Raw genomic sequence first — 14,926 nt, 5'->3', positions numbered from 1 at the left:
ATAGAAGCCTCCAATGATGATCCACACAGGACTGATCAGGGTCCTTTCCAATAGGACGTAGTACTGTAGCCTTCTTTACAAGTATGCTGCTGATCTTCCTTCATAAGAATAGATTGTACCATTACTTATATATCTTCAAGATATCCACTAGGACCACTCTAGAAACCATTTTTCAAATAATCTCACCACACAAAAAATCAGATTGAATGTTCAATACTTGAACAATCTGATTTTAGGACAAGCATCACATACTTTCCTTTTTCTCCTTCTCTTCCTTTCTATTTTTCTCTCCCTTTTCTTTGTCTTTTCCTTTTCAAATTTTTTTCTATCTATTCCTCATCTAATTCTATGCCTAAATCCCTCTTGGATTTAATTTTATCCTATATGGGGCACCCCTTATATAAGGTATGAAGGGGCGCCACAAACAATTCCAAGGGGCGCCAACTCTTGGCATCCCATCTTCCTTACATGGTAAAAATAAATTTTTAGCATGTAATCCAAAGGAGCATGGTGTGGAATAAAAAGCATTTTATCTGTAGAAGGACTCCTGCTTTACATAGAAAAATCTGAACGCCATCTGATGGCGTGTGGATAAGGGAATGGCATGAGAAACTAAGAGTCCATAACAAGATGGACTCTTCTAATCTTCAATGCACAAAAGGATGTGGCATCCCATTTAATTTGGCATGTGAATTCCTTGATAGAGAAGGACTCTTCCTTCTCTTCCATGCCCACATATTCTAAGGCACCATCTGATGGCGCACAAAACAAAGGGATGTGTGAAACATGGTAAGAAAATTAAGAGGAGTATGAAAGAATGAATCCTCTTCTTAAATGCCTAAAATAAATGTGACACCATCTTTTTTTTCTTGCATGTGGTTTTGGTGTGGAGAAGATTGATTCTATATGGAACTCTTTCATAAAAATTAGATCAGCCACCTAACAATTAGATGGTTCAAATCTAATCACATTAGGTCAAGGCAACAAGACAAAGGTTAGTACAAATACCTTTGCATTAAATCCAAATGAAAACTTAGGTTAATTCATGTGCTAACAATTTAATTAATCTATTGGATTTACAATAAATCTAAATAGATTAGATCAAGATTAAATCTCTATTGTGTGTGACCCATTGGATTCTAAATCTAGCCAGTAGTGGATCCAGACTCTTGATGAAATCCTAATCCAATTAGATTAGGTCAGCTCAAGAGTCCCAATCAATTAGGACTCTTCCTAATTAATTTTTGAATTAAACTCTTTTAATTCTAATGAGTCCATAAGTCAAGATTGATGTCTAGCAATGTATCATGACTATTCAAAATATTTAAAATTTTATGAAAATATCAAAATTATCCTTCCATGGTGAGTTACCGTGTAATTTAATTTTTCGATCACACAACATCCAAGATAGACCATAGGCATGAAAATATATCAAACCCAAATATCTATCCATATGTATCTTGATCTGATGATAATGACTCGATTGATGAATCAGTAAAAATTTTTCTACTATTCATCCCTGCTCTAGCCAGAGACTCTCAGAGTCATTATCCTATGAGATCACATAGGATGTTCTCTCCTCCTACAAGGAGTAACCAGTTCTTTGTTAACCACTCACAACCTACATGCACACTTCACCATATCTAGAATATCCCACATACATCTTAAAGTGACATGCTAGGGAATAAACCAAAGTAAGGATCCATATACACAAGGTACTATGTGTTGGAAATAGTGTCCCAAAGCCAATCGTCAGTCTGTTGATGGTTGTGCTCATTTTTGTATATGTACATGAATTATGAATTAATAAAAATTATTTTGGTATTTTTTCATCACAAAATATTTCATCTTCTAATGAACTCCTATGTTGTGGTGAAGTCCTTAGGACTATTTAGACTCGACAAAGGAGGATTTGTCGTTTAGTCCTTAAATCTGTTCGCAACCAAATGATACATTGTTACCAAGGACGACAATATTTATCAAGCATAAGTCGTTGTGTGCCATATAGGTTGGTTGTCCTCTTAACCAATGAGTGTGGAGACACTGGTATGGCATATAGGTGAGATGTAAGGGTACATCTGCACTGAACGTGACCAACTCTGGAGCTATTTCTGCTGTCAAGATTTGCTATCGATAAAATATAGGTATAAATATTCCTCCGATCTGAGACCGCCATGGTGACTTGCAAGCAACTCACTGCACTTAGGCACTGGACTACCTGAATTTTTAATTCAGTGACAGAAGGCTGCTGGATGTAGTCAAGTACTTGACTTGTCGGTGCGTGTGTCAAGATGGGATTGACCACTCCAGTTTAGGAGATGTGTATAGTCATATTTCAATTTAGCAAAACCTTGGCCAGGGTAGTCCTTGTGAGGAGTCACAGGACTGTTTTGAGTTGAGCACGATTTGGATGATCTGATCAGGGTTGATAGTTTAACCCTGAGTCATCCTAAACACAGGGGTCAAAAGGATGAATTATACCGTAATCATATTCATGTAGGTTCTGAGTGTTGTGATTGTGACTCTTCGATCTATCCGAACGTTAGGTACCATTGCTAGATAGTCATTTCGATTAGTACAGGAATTGGTTCCTGTGCTACCGACTTAGGTTCGAACCTGCGGGGTCACACACATTAGAGGTTCCTATCTGATCTAATGGTTGATGTAGAATCCTACATGTTTGGGACTCAGTGATTGAGAATCAAGATTCTTTGATCACGAGTTCCACACATTATGGGTACTGGGGTCAAGAGTCCCACTGGTTGGGATTTTTCGATCAGGATTACATATCGATGAATTTTGATGCCTGATTGCCCATCGGATTTGGACTTAGTATTTATGAGAGATTTAATTAGTGATTTGATCGCTAATTAACTCAATTTGATGGAGTAATTATTTTTGGATCAAGTCCAATTGAATTGGATTCAGTTGGATTTGACCCGATTAGGTTAAGAGTTGATCTAATCATCCAGATGGTTTGGTCCCTGATTTGATCAGGAGTTGGGCTTAGTCAATTTCTAATTTGATTAGAATTTTATTGAGTCTAATTAAGTCTAATTAAGTTAGATTTAAATTAGTCTAATTGGACCTAACTTATTTGGTTCAATTGGTTGGTTTAAATAATTAAACCACCTTGACCCAATCTCCATGCGTCACCTCACTTCCATTGCACCCATTTAAATTCATGAGAAGGAACTTCTCATGAATTTTTTTCTCACGCCAAGCCCTCTCCATGCCCCACTTGCCAAATGAATGGATAAGGATGATTGGTTGGCCATTCAAATTCAAAATAAAGTTTGAATTTGAATGGGCAATCAATCTTTGCACCTTATCCCTTTTTTTACGCCCCATTTATTACATGAGAAAAGGTTTCTCATGAAATAACTCCATGCATAATTTAAGCCATGCCTCACACTTTTAGTGGATAAGCGATGAGTTGGTGTCCATTTGAATTCAAAATTTGATTTGAATTCAAATGTGCAATTACTCATCTTTATTCCTTTTTTGGATAAGACGTTTGACATTGTTATAAAAGGAGGAGAAGAGTGGGGTGTGTAAGATGAAGATTTTTGAAGAAAAATTTTGGGGCGTGAGAAGTCTTGTGCGTGAGAAGGAAGTCCATATCCTTCCAAGAGAAAAAGAAAGAAAAGAAAGAAAAGTAGGTGCAAGGTTTTTGATGAGTTCCCTAGAGTTTTAGCCTGGGGTTCGGAAAGTGAGAAAGTGAGCTACGAGTGTTGTGAGCCCACAAAATCTTCGAGAGATCTTCAACATCTTCTCAAGCATGTCTATTGATGATCCAGAGTATCTGATGAATCGACAAACATCGATCGAAGGAGTTCGATCAGCATCCACCGTCAAAAGAGCTCTACAATGAGCTAGCACTCGTGAGGAGTCGATCAGACCGGAAGCTTCGTGTCGATGATCCATAGAGGTCAGACACACTGTGTGGCTGCATCGTGATGATCAGACTCTCCCGACGGTGATCACATTGTGACGATCTACTACCTACACAAAGGTATTATGTTCTGAATACATTACAGTAAAGTATTTACTGTTTGAATTTGAATTTCAAATTTAAATGCATGCATGCTATATATCATATTTAGATCCTAGTGTAGGATAAATTAATATTAATTAATTAGATTAATTAATATTTTTCACTGTAAAATCATAATTTTAAAAAAGTTTTAAAATTATCATTTTACCCTTGCACTGAATTTCCTCACAAATGGTATCAAAGTGGGTTCTTAGATATGATATATATTTTTGCATGCGTAGATTAAGTTGTAATCTAAAAATTTAAAATTTAAAATTTAAATTTTGAAAGTTGTTCGAAATTCAAAATTCAAAAATTTGAAATTCAAAATTTAAAATTTAAATTTTGAAATTTGAAATTCAAAATTCAAAAATTTAAAATTTAAAATTTAAAATTTGGTTGAAATTTTAAATTTAAAATTTAAAATTCAAAATTTGAAATTCAAAATTTGAAATTCAAAAATTTGAAATTTGAAATTTGTTTGAAATTTAAAATTCAAAATTTAAAATTTAAAATTTGAAATTTAAATTTTAAAATTGGTATATTAAGATATACTTGATCCAAGTAGCAAGTAATCGAATTGGGTTGGTTGCCATGGCCGTCCGGTCATAGGAGAAAAGCAGGATTTAAAGGCCCTCTCCTCCCATTCGATGGGGTCTCCTATGGCGGTAGGGGGTGCCGCTGTAATTATATCCCATGCAGATGAAGCAGCGAAAGAAATTAATTATAAAGGTTTAATTATGAAATTTATCATGAATGTGTTAGATTAGATCTAAAGAAATATTCATGATTTATTTTGATTAAGTTATTTTCTGTTATGTAATTAGCAATAGGATTGCTATTTATGAAATGTGCTGATCTATTTGTGAAATGAGTCAACATATTTGGTGAACAAAAAATAAAATCTTTCAAATTTGAAAATTATTTTTGAAATGCCAAATCCTGACCCATCAGCCCAAATACTTAATTAAAAGAATTAAGTGTTGTCTAGTAGGTCTAGAATTGTGAATTAAGACCTAAGACAATTGCATAAACTTATGGGTCAATGGGTTAGATGGATTAGGTCCATAATTGGGTTAGACCTAAGGTTAGCTTAAAGAAATGGACTAAATTAGAGTAATTGATCAAATCTAATCAAAAGTTGAATTAGATTAGCTCAAGGATACTCTAGACTCAACTCTAATAGTTGTAGTTGAATGGGTCCATGTCTTTAACTAGACCAAGATGGACTTAATTCATAGCTACGCGGTGGAACTCTATTTACTAAGTTGATCAAATTAAAACTAATGAACCGGTTGGTGTCTAAGGTAAGTTTGGCAGTTTGATCAGTGATTTTTAAGCGGGAGCTACTCGCAGTGATTCGATCTCTGACGAGTTAATGGCTTATCCCCACCACTGATCTCACTTACCTGACCAATCTGGTGAATTAGATTTTGATTAGATCACTTGGTGATTAGGGCTCACCCATGTCATTAGGTAAATCAGTTTGACTGATTTAGGTGCTCCTAATGCCATCTTTAATTAAATCTTTTTTAATCTGACTTGGTGAAGTCAGTGGGAGGATTAAAATTGACTGGATATTTTTTTCTCATCTATCCTTTAATAAAATCCTCAAAAATTATTAGGTCCCTAAAAATGATTAAGTTATACTGATAACTAAGTCATAGCCTCCCATTAAGTGAGTGATAATGAGTCCATTAGTTTAATAATCATTGGAGGCCTAAAGGCCTGGTGCTTATTGACTAATGGAATTATCATTCATAATATGATAATTTGGTTTGAGTCTTTCTGATGGTGATCAGGTTGGCCGGCCAAAGTCGGGCCTGATCATTTAGTGGTCCGATTCATCAAATCAAATCATGTTAATGGTTGGACCTAACCAGATCTTTTCAGTGGAGGCCAAAGCCTACTGATTAGGTTCTGGGACAAAATCAATTACTAGAAGTTGTTTAGAGAAACAACTAGTTATGAACCTACCCATAGATGCACATGGGTTGACCAACCAAAGTTGGGCTCGTGTGTAGTCTGTGTGGATTCTAGTACCCACTAAGGAATTAAAGTAATTCTTCGAATTGGAGGTTGAGGCTACCAGTTCATAAAAATACTGGGAGAAACTTTAGACTAAAGTCCAAGTCTTTAGTATTTATAATTTATGTACTAATAGAGGTCTGGTTTTCCTTTATGCAGCTATGGCCACTACCCTATCCCTCTGGTCATTATTAGATAATGACAAGCTCATGGGATCTAATTTTGATAGCTGGTATCGAAAATTAAAAATTGTCCTTGAGCATGAGCGGATCCTTTATATAGTAACGGATCCGGCACCTGAGGAGCCAACCTCGAATGTTAGAGGGACGGTCCGAGACACTTATCAGAATTGGCTCAACGACCGCACCACCGTTCGGTGCATTATGCTGGCGGCAATGAATGATGAGTTCAGCCGCAGGTTCGAGAATGCCCAACCACAGGAGATGCTTCAAATATTGAACGACTCCTTTGGCACGTCTGACGACGTTGAAAGGCACAAAACTAGTTGTGCCATTTTCAATGCTCGGATGAGGGATGGAGCCTCAGTCACTGATCATGTACTGTACATGATCGAAATGATTGAGCGCCTAAGTAAACTGAGCTTTCCCCTACACGAGCAGCTCGGTAAGGATGCGATCCTTAATTCTCTGCCCAAGTCCTACCTTCCTTTCCTTACTCATTTTCAAATGACAAAGCCTGCAGTGAACTACCACGGCTTGTTGGGGTTGCTGCAGAACTTTGAGAAGGACCACCAGCTCCATAAAGAGTCGGTAAATATTGTGGAAGGGTCTTCTTCTGGTCGTCGACTACTTTAAGAAAAGGAAGAAGAATAAGAAGAAGAAGAATAAGAAGGTGCAACTGTATGCCGGGATGTCTGCACATGGTCAGACCAAGAAGCGCAAGCCCGACCAGAGCCAGGCGGAGTGCTTCTTTTGCAAGAAGCAGGGGCACTGGAAGAGGAATTGTCTTCTATACATTGCCTCACTGGACCCGAACAGGCCGAAGAAGAAGCAAGGTACTTATATGATAACACCTTGCAACTTTTCCATTTGTGATACTACTGCTTGGGTATTAGATACCGGAAGCCCTTATCATACTTGCAATTCGATGCAGGGTCTACAGGTCAGTAGGAGATTTGATGAAGGTGAGAGATTCCTGAATGTTGGAGATGGAAGCAAAGTTTCAGTTCTAGCATTAGGAATCATGAATCTTGTAATCAATTCTCGAAATATAATTCTGAGTGAATGTCACTATTGTCCAAGCTTTTTATTAAATATTATTTTTGTAGGCCTTTTGACCATGAACGGTTATCAATTTTTAATAAAAAAAAATATTTACAATATCATTTTGAATGGTGTTACAATGTTTGTTAGACAACTTAATAATGGAATTTACTTTCTATCACAACCTGTTAATGTGATTCAAACCTCCGGTAAATATCCTAGAATAGAAATGTGTCAGAAGTCTACCTTTGGCACTGTAGGCTAGGTCATATCAATAAGAATAGGATAAACAGGTTGGCTCAAGAAGGAATTCTTGAAGTAGGTGATTGTGAATCACTTTCAACCTGTGAGTCCTATCTTCTTGGTAAAATGATCAAGTCACCTTTTACTGAAAAAGGTGAGCGAGCCAGTGAACTCTTGGGTCTGGTACATTCTGATGTATGTGGACCCATGAGCTCAAGTGCAAGAGATTGATATTTCTACTTCATAACCTTCACAGATGATCTATCGAGGTATGGATATGTCTATTTAATGAAGCATAAGTCAGAGTCGTTTGAAATGTTCAAACTATTCCGAAATGAGATAGAAAAATAAACTGAAAAGTGTATTAAAACTCTTCGATCTGATCGAGGAGGTGAATACCTTTCTAATGAGTTTCTGACATATCTTGGGAAGAATGGGATTCTCTCTCAATGGACTCCTCCTAGAACACCACAGCATAATGGTGTATCTGAAAGGAGGAATCGGACCTTGTTGGACATGGTTCGATCCATGATGGGGTTTGCTGGTCTGTCGATCTCTCTTTGGGGATATGTGCTCGAATCGACTTGTTACCTTCTAAATAGGGTTCCGAGTAAGTCTGTAACCAAAATGCCATATGAGATATGGATAGGATGTAAGCCAGTACTCTCGCACCTTAGGGTTTGGGGGTGTCCGGCTTATGTTAAACATTTAATTACGGACAAGCTTGGACCTAGGTCTGACAAGTGTAATTTTATAGGGTACCCAAAAGAGACCAAAGGGTATTACTTCTACCTAGCTGATGAGCAAAAAGTGTTTGTCAGCCTTAAGGCAATCTTTTTGAAAAAGGAGTTCCTTGGTGAAGGGACTGTTGCCTCTAAGATCGAACTTGACGAAGTTTGGCAGGTAGAAAAATCGACACAAGTTGCTAAACCTGAACTGGATTTGGTTAGATCAGATCTGAAGCCCATTGTTCAAGCACCCTTAAGGCGATCTGGTAGAGTACCATGTCAACCGGACAGATACTATGGTTTCTTGGTCCGAGATGGTGATCCTATCGAACTTGATGAAAATGATAAGGATCCGATCACCTACATGGATGCAATGCAGAGACCCGACTTTGAAAAATGGCTAGAGGCCATGAAATCCGAAATGGAGTCCATGAAGGTCAACGATGTGTGGACATTGGTTGACCCATCTGAAGGAGTAAAACCCATAGGGTGTAAGTGGTCTTCAAGAGGAAGAAAAGCGCAGACGGAAAGGTGGAAGCCTATAAAGCCCATCTGATTGCCAAAGGATATCGTCAACGTTATGGTATAGACTATGACGAGACGTTTTCTCCTGTAGCAATGCTCAAATCCATTCAGATTATGCTTGCGATAGCTGCCTATCTGGACTATGAAATTTGGGAGATGGATGTGAAGACAGCTTTCCTAAACGGAGAGCTGGATGAAGAGATGTATATGATACAACCTGAAGGATTCACATCCACAGATGAGTCTAAGGTGTGCAGGCTACAGAGGTCCATTTATGGACTTAAGCAGGCATCACGGAGTTGGAACATACATTTTGATAAGACGATCAAGATGTATGGCTTCGTTAAGAATGGAAAAGAGCCATGCATTTATAAGTGGTCTAATGGTCCAGTAGTAGTATTTCTTGTATTGTATGTGGATGACATTCTCTTAATCGAGAATGATGTCCCTGCATTATAGGGAATAAAGATTTGGCTGTCGTCACAGTTCTCCATGAAGGATCTGGGAGAAGCTTCCTACATCCTAGGGATGAGGATCTATAGGGATAGATCTAAAAGGTTGCTTGGTTTATCTCAGTCCACGTATATTGATACTATGCTGAAGAGGTTCAGCATGGAGAATTTCAAGAAAGGCTATCTTCCGATAGGCCATGAAATTTCTCTCTCAAAGAGGGATTGTCTGTCAACACCTCAAGAGAGAGAGTGTACGGGTAAGATTCCATATGCTTCGGTAGTGGGATCTATCATGTACGCCATGACATGTACACGACCAGATGTGGCATACTCACTAGGGGTAGTGAGTAGATACCAATCTGATCCAGGAGAGAATCACTGGAAGGTTGTTAAAACTATCCTGAAGTATTTAAGAAATACTAAAGACCAATGGCTTGTTTATAGTGAATCGAACTTGAGACTTATAGGGTTTACAGACTTTAGTTTCTAGTCTGATCATGATGATAGCAAAAGTGTGTCGGAATTTATTTTTATCCTTAATGGTGGGGCTATCTGCTGAAAAAGTTTCAAGCAGCACATAGTGGCTGATTCAGTTTGCGAAGTGGAGTATGTCGCTGCATCAGATGCTGCCAAAGAAGCGGCGTGGCTGAGAAAATTCATCACCGAGCTCGGAGTAGCACCCTCCCTTGTTGGTCCAGTTCTGCTCTACTGTGACAGCTCTGGAGCCATTGCTCAGGCGAAGGAACCAAAGGCACACCAGCGGACGAAGCATATTTTGCGCTGCTACCATCTCATCCGAGAAATTATGGATCGAGGTGACGTCGATCTTCAGAAGATCAACGGGAAGGAGAACCTGCCCGACCCATTCACTAAAGCCATTGCGGTGAAGGAGTTCGATGACTACAAGTCGAAGATGGGTATTAGATACTGCACTGATTGGCTTTAGGCCAAGTGGAAGATTGTTGAGAATAGTGTCCCAAAGTCAATCGTCAGTCTATTGATGGTTGTACTTATTTTTGTATATGTACATGAATTATGAATTAATAAAAATTATTTTGATATTTTTTATCACAAAATATTTCATCTTCTAATGAACTCCTATGTTGTGGTGAAGTCCTTAGGACTATTTAGACTCGACAAAGGAGGATTTGTCGTTTAGTCCTTAAATCTGTTCGCGATCAAATGATATGTTGTTACCAAGGATGACAACGTTTATCAAGCATAGGTCATTGTGTGCCATATAGGTTGGTTGTCCTCTTAACCAATGAGTGTGGAGACACTGGTATGGCATACAGGTGAGATGTAAGGGTACATCTGCACTGAACGTGACCGACTCCGGAGCTATTTCTGCTGTCAAAATTTGCTACCGATGGAATATGGGTATAAATATTCCTCCGACCTGAGACCGCCATGGTGACTTACAAGCAACTCACTGCACTTAGGCACTGGACTACCTGAATTTTTAATTCAGTGACGGAAGGCTGCTGGGTGTAGTCAAGTACTTGACTTGTCGGTGCGTGTGTCAAGATGGGATTGACCACTCCAGTTTAGGAGCTGTATACAATCATGTTTCAATTTAGCAAAACCTTGGCCAGGGTAGTCCTTGTGAGGAGTTACAAGACTGTTTTGAGTTGAGCACGATTCGGATGATTTGATCAGGGTTGACAGTTTAACCCTGAGTCGTCCTAAACACAGGGGTCAAAAGGATGAATTATACAGTAACCATATTCATGTAGGTTCTGAGTGTTGCGATTGTGACTCTTCGACCTATCCGAACATCGGGTATCATTGCTAGATGGTCACTTCGATTAGTACAGAAATTGGTTCCTATGCTACCGGCTAAGGTTCGAACCTGCGGGGTCACACATATTAGAGGTTCCTATCTGATCTGATGGCTAATGTAGAATTTTACATGTTTGGGACTCAGTGATCGAGAATTAGGATTCTCTGATCATGAGTTCCACACATTATGGGTACCGGGGTCAAGAGTCCCACTGGTTGAGATTTTTCGATCAGGATTACATATCGATGAATTCTGATGCCTCATTGCCCATCGAATTTGGACTTAATATTTATGAGAGGTTTAATTAGTGATTTGATCATTAATTAACTCAATTTGATTGAGTAATTATTTTTGGATCAAGTCCAATTGAATTAGATTCAGTTGGGTTTGACCCGATTAGGTTAAGAGTTGACCTAATCGTCGAGATGGTTTCATCCCTGATTTGATCAGGAGTTGGGCTTAGTCAATTTTTGATTTGATTAAGATTTTATTGAGCCTAATTAAGCCTAATTAAGTTAGATTTAAATTAGTCTAATTGGACCTAACTTATTTGGTTCAATTAGGTTGGTTTAAATAATTAAACCACCTTGACCCAATCTTCATACGCCACATCACTTCTATTGCACCCATTTGAATTCATGAGAAGAAAATTCTCATAAATTTTTTTTTCACACCAAGCCCTCTCCATGTCCCACTTTAATGTGCCAAATGAATGGATAAGGATGATTGGTTGGCCATTCAAATTCAAAATAAAGTTTGAATTTGAATGGGCAATCAATCTTTGCACCTTATCCCTTTTTTTATGTCCCATTTATTACATGAGAAAAGATTTCTCATGAAATAACTCCATGCACAATTTAAGCCACACCTCATGCCTTTAGTAGATAAGGGATGAGTTGGTGTCCATTTGAATTCAAGATTTAATTTGAATTCAAATGTGCAATTACTCATCTTTATCCTTTCTTTTGGATAAGACGTTTGATGTTGTTATAAAAGGAGGAGAAGAGTGGGGCATGTAAGATGAAGATTTTTGAAGAAAAATTCTGGGGCATGAAAAGTCTTGTGCGTGAGAAGAAAGTCCATATCCTTCCAAGAGAAAAAGAAAGAAAAGAAAGAAAAGTGGGTGCAAGGTTTCCGGTGAGTTCCCTAGAGTTTTAGCCTGGGATTCGGAAAGTGAGAAAGTGAGCTACGAGTATCGTAAGCCCACAAAATCTCAGGAAGATCTTCAACATCCTCTCAAGCACGTCTGTTGATGATCCGAAGTATCCAAAAAATCGACATTCATCGATCGAAGGAGTTCGATCAGCATCCGCCGTCAAAAGGGCTCTACAACAAGCTAGCACTCGTGAGGAGTCGATCAGACTGAGAGCTTCGTATGGATGATCCGCAGAGGCTAGACACGCTGTGTGACTGTATCGCGATGATCAGACTCTTTCGACGGTGATCAGATTATGGCGATCTACTACCCACACAAAGGTATTGTGTTCTGAACATATTACAGTAAAGTGTTTACTGTTCGAATTTGAATTTCAAATTTAAATGCATGCATACTATATATCATATTTAGATCCTAGTATAGGATAAATTAATGTTAATTAATTAGATTAATTAATATTTTTCACTGTAAAATCATAATTTAAAAAATTTTAAAATTATTATTTAACCCCTACACTGAATTTTTCCACACTATGATGATCTTAGATCAAAAGATCACATGCACCACTCCCACTAGAGAACCATCTGTCGATATGCTGTAAGGTTCCATCAGATATTCTTTCTGTAAGTCAGTTCAATAAACTCATTTCTCTAAATGAGCACCTATATCTTTGTATTAGTGTCACTACACAAGTGATTATGAGATCAACCATCCTCTCTATCGAGCATACATAGGAGGTATCAGTTTTATCGGTATCATCGATCTCCAACTCGATGATCCAACGATTAAGAATATTTTAGATTGGAGCTATCAAGATTTTAGGTCTCACTGGCATGATCTCATCATGGCCCTAAAATTATTGCCCTAATCTATGGGATTTATCATAATCATAAAAGTATGATGCAGCAAATGATAAAATACAATACCTCATAAATAAAATAACTAATATCATGCAAATGAGTAGAAAGATAATACAGAAAAGTTCCTTCACATCACCCATAGGATTGGCTTGTAGGGTACTATTCTTTCATAATATATATATATATACGTATATATTAGATTTCAAAACCTCGCCTCTCTCGGTCTCACAAATCGTAGGTTTGGGGTACCTATGCCTTGGCTAATCATCAAAATTAGGCCAAAGATTTTGACCCGCTCTATCCATATAGGGCAAGAAAAATCAATGAATCTAGTTCACCTCCTTATCACATGCTGTGTCCAGCCCATGAAGGGTCTGCTTGCTGTCCAACCCGTTATGCTGGGGAATTGGGTGGGATTGGCTCTCCCTGACCTTTGCACCGATGAGTTTTGGGCTCAAGCCCATCTTTGCAAATGGACTTGCCTTCAACATGGGTGCCCTCCCCTCCTAGCAAGCCTGCAGTTAGGGCTGGAACTGGGTCTGAATGGGCGAGGCCATACCCTTGCTCGAGCCAGATCTGAAATAATTTTTTGGGCTTCGAGCTAGGCTTAGGCCCATTTTTTTTGGGGACATACCAACTCGAGCCTAGGTCGAAGCCCAGCTCGAGCCCAATTGGGCCAACCCAACACTTCGTTTTCACTTCACCAACCTTCGCTAACCGCCTGCATCGGACCCGACTTCATCCGCAATCACCACTCACCTCCACTTCTGAATCTTGGGAGTAAAGCTCTGGAAAGAGAAATCAAGGGGGCTAAAAGAGCTCTAGTAAAGGGATCGAAAGGAGAACTCACCTGATCGAACGATGAAGGTTTGGGGCTTTCTTATTGGAAAATATATCCTAAAGCCAATGGTTTGATGATTGTGCTAATTATAAAGGTATATGAATTGATAAATAATAAAAATTATTTGGCTTTTTTCATCACAAGGTTATATTTTCTAATGAACTCCTGTGTTGTGATGAAGTTCTTAGAACTATTTTGATCGATAAAGGAGGATTTATTACGTAGTCCTTAAACTCGTTCACGATCAAATAATACGCTATTACTAGAACGATAGCGATATCTAGTGTAGGTCATTGTGTGCCATATGCGTTGATTGTCCTCATAACCAAATGATGTGGAGACACTGATATAGCATGCAAGTGAGATGTAGGAGCACATTTCATTGAACATGACTAACTGTGGAGCACTCTACTATCAAGAGTAGCTCGTGAAGGGTATGGGTATAAGTATCCCTCTGATCTGAGATCATCATGATAAAATGCAAGTAACTCACTATACTTTGGTGTCGAACTAACTGAATTTTAAATTTAATTATAGAAGATTTTTAGATGCAGTCAAATACTTATCAAGTCAGTGCATGAGTCAAGATGGGATTGATCCCTCTGAATTAGTAGGAGTTATGTATCAATGTATTTCAATTTAGCAAAATTTGGACCCAAGCAATCCATGTGATGGATTTGAAAGATTGAAATATAATCTAGATGATTTATCTAGGATTGACAGCTAAATCATAAGTCTCCTTGGACATTAAGGTCAAAGGGATGAATTATACGGTAACCATATACCAGTAGGTTCTTGAATGTTGCTTTGCCATCATTCGACCTATCCGGATGTCGGATCCCATTATTAGATGGTTACATTGATTGGTTTAAAAATCTATTTCTTTGCTATTGGCTTAGGTTCAAACCTATGGGGTCATACTCAAAAAAAATTTCTGACTGATCATGTGGCTAATCAATGATTGAGAATCATTTAAGGGCTTAATCGTCAATTCGATTAATGATTAATCTTTTATAAAAGTTATAATAAATTTATTTACTAAATATTGATG

Source organism: Elaeis guineensis, chromosome 8 (assembly GCF_000442705.2).
Source record: "Elaeis guineensis isolate ETL-2024a chromosome 8, EG11, whole genome shotgun sequence".
NCBI lineage: Eukaryota > Viridiplantae > Streptophyta > Magnoliopsida > Arecales > Arecaceae > Elaeis > Elaeis guineensis.
The sequence above is the reverse complement of the archived record's forward strand: the minus strand, read 5'-3'. Positions refer to the sequence as shown.